Source organism: Arachis hypogaea, chromosome 3 (genome assembly GCF_003086295.3).
Source record: "Arachis hypogaea cultivar Tifrunner chromosome 3, arahy.Tifrunner.gnm2.J5K5, whole genome shotgun sequence".
NCBI classification, from domain to species: domain Eukaryota; kingdom Viridiplantae; phylum Streptophyta; class Magnoliopsida; order Fabales; family Fabaceae; genus Arachis; species Arachis hypogaea.
Window position 1 is genome coordinate 25,509,309 of NC_092038.1, and position 3,163 is coordinate 25,512,471.

General features: G+C 33.0%; 1 long non-coding RNA gene across 1 annotated transcript; it reads right to left on the reverse strand.

Moving 5' to 3' along the window:
• Positions 1-1,128: 1,128 nt before the first annotated feature.
• Positions 1,129-2,610, reverse strand: LOC112769950 (uncharacterized). Its single transcript, XR_003186565.3, has 2 exons — positions 2,369-2,610; positions 1,129-2,279 (listed from the first exon to the last, which is right to left on the reverse strand). It is a non-coding gene; the product is annotated as an uncharacterized lncRNA (long non-coding RNA).
• Positions 2,611-3,163: the final 553 nt, after the last annotated feature.

Here is a 3,163-nt window from a genome sequence, read left to right on the forward strand (position 1 = left end):
TGAGATAAAATAAAATAGGAAATATTATACCTATGCATAACACAGGCTACTCCGCACTAGTACATTATTTAAATAGATATGCTTCGTATTAAAATAAAATTCCTTTTGTTTTAAATGAAATATTTAAAAAGTTATATTAGAATATTAAGATTCAAAAAGTGATTCCATAAACCAGTTTTTAATTATTGAGTTTTACTATATAAATTAAATAATAATAAAAATTATAATTTAAAATTTAAAATAATTACTATATTATTTAGTAAAATTTAAAATATTAAATTTTTAAATATATAATCAACAATAATTTGATAAACTCATTTAAATAAAAAAATTCACATAAAAAATTATAATTTAAAAATGTAAAATTTTAAAATACAAATGACAAAATAACTTTATAAAAATTTAATTATTTTTATTATTTTATGTAAAGAGAATTTTGTTTATTAAGGTTTAAAAAATAATATTAAAATTAGTAGTATAAAAAATATTATAAATTTAATATTATAAAAAAATTATATAAGGACTAGTTTGATTAATTTTTAAAATTTGAGGGATGAAAATGATTTGCTCTAGACTTTCAATGACTATTTTGACTAATAAAAAACTTTTTACATGTCAAGTGCCACATGGCATGCCACGTGTCACTGACCTGTCGCGTCATCATGTCACGTGGCACTTAACGTGACACGTCATTATCCAATTGACGGAAGGACTAATTTGACTAACAGTTTATCTTTCCGGGACTAATTTGATTAAAAAAATGTTAATTTTTTAAATATTAAGTTTTTAAAAAAATATAATTTATTGGCATTAATTATTTGATAATGTTATCAATATATAATAAAAACTCTATTAATAGAATACTTATTAAAAAATTGTACCAATACACATTACAATATTAATAATATAAAAAAGTTTTAAAACTCCAAACATTAGGAGAGTATTATAACATTAACTCTTTTACATTAACAATAATAACAATAACAACAACAACAAAATTGTAAAATCCTTAAAATACCTTTACTCCTCTTTTTTCCAAACCAAACCCTAACCCCATTTTCCCAAATTAAACCCCGTACCACTCATTCTCTTACATATACCCCCACCCCGAGCACAGAAGACAAAACAGAAGAGAGAAAGAGGATCGAAAGGACTAAGGAGGAATAAAGAGGTGGGATGAAGAAAAGGAAAGAGAGGAGGATGACGCCGGCGAGGGGCTGCTGCCGTTGTCGATGCTGCTGAGGAGAGGGAAAATGAGAACGCGAGCAGAGAGAAAGGCGTCGTCGCGGTTGGACCTAGGGGATGCTTCTGCCGCCGTTGAGCCACAGTTTCTGTCCAATTGTTTTGTTGAACAATTATTTTTTGTCTTAGATCTTTACGTGTATTTTGGGAGAGTTAGTGAGAAAATAGCAGTGGTCGGAAAAAGTAAACAATTGGAGGGAATGCCTCTAGTGTAGTTTGTTGGAAATGATTTGCTCATTAGTGCCACTCATAGAACCTTTGGTGGTGTTATTGTTATTTCGCCCACCTCACGCTGGGAGAGTGTTCAGATAGATTGCGTGGATGCTGAGAAGCACATAGCAGGAGAGAATGGCTCATTCTTAAGTTCTGGAGAAAATATTCCTTCAAGCAGTGATAATGGAAACCGTCAACTGAGAACTGTATTGAACATTCCGTCGCCAGAAGGTATTAAAGAATTATGAGTGATCTAGAGTCTAAAGTGGTGATAGTTGGGAAAATAAGGTGCCTTCAGCTTTCATCTTCTTTCTTTAGATGAAAAACAGAACTTCAACTATAATGGGGGATCAGAGTTCCAACTATGTGTAAGACATGGTCATGGATGTTAAGCTTTCATCCCTTGTAGCGCAGTAACCACCTTTTCAAGCTGAAACTGAAAAGGTAATCATATGGGGTTGGTTTAACCATGGAAACTTGGGATACATGAGAACCCAATCAAACCATTCTGAATCTGACGCAAGCTAAGCATGGACAATATCAACATGATGTGATGTAACTAAATTAACAAGAAATGCACCATCCTTCTGACGAGCATTTCTTAACCAATACATAAAAATTATCTTAGAAAGAGAACTCAAGCCTCTCGTTTTTATTTCTTTTTTGTTACTTTCTTTTTCTTCTTTGCCACAGAGGAAAGACCAGAGTTTGTTTCTTGACAGGCTTTGATGATAGCAGATACCTCGCTGTCATCTTTCGGAATTTTACTTAGCATAAAGTTAGCAGATCTATAATCTCCCGATGCCAAAAGTGCTTGATACATCCTACAACCACAGAAGTCGTTTAGTCGTTAATAGCCCCAGCAATGAAGCAGATGGAGTTATAGCACTGGAAACTTAAAAAAAAAACGTACCTCAAATAACTTAGCACATTGTATGGAAATCCAGCAACCTCATATTCTCTCCAAATCAAACGAGCATTACTCAAATCTCCAGCATTGGTGCAGGCACTTAGAAGAATATCAAGACATTGCCGAGAAGGCACGAGACCAAGCTAGTTCTTGACTGCCCAAAGCAAGTCTAAACCAATCTGCAAATTCGAGGACTCGGATGTTGCAATTGCAGCAAACACCTATATATACATGAACAAATTTGATGTGACTGGCTCCAAAAAGAGCAATTGTCAAGACGAGGTTTAGGACCAAACCCCTCATTTTACAATACTGCCATGATCCATCACAGGGTAGCCAAAAAGAGTTTCAACCTTTTAAGAATTGAATTAATAGCCAATGGATCCATTTTTCAAATATTGAAAGCAACCTTATACAAATTATGTTGGGAGGGAACAAGAACTCACTTCATCAAAAGAGAACTTCCAATAATAGTTCATCACTTTCAAACTTATCCTTGAGTTTCTTGAACAAGTCAATAGCAGAACTGATGCAAAATGCGGTCACGTATAAATATAAGCGCCTTACACATTGCAATTTAATTACAAAATGAATGAGAAATCAAATAGATACCGAAGGGAAAATAAATTAAACCTTAGATGCTTGTTGTGAACACAATATATGATAACTCTGAAGCAGCCATCAACCCAATAGTCTAGATCACTCAATTCTGTAAGTAGCATAAACATCCCATCCAACTCTCCTTTGAATTTGGTGAACTCTTCCTAATATGTCCCTAAATTACTTGTCACTGAATTT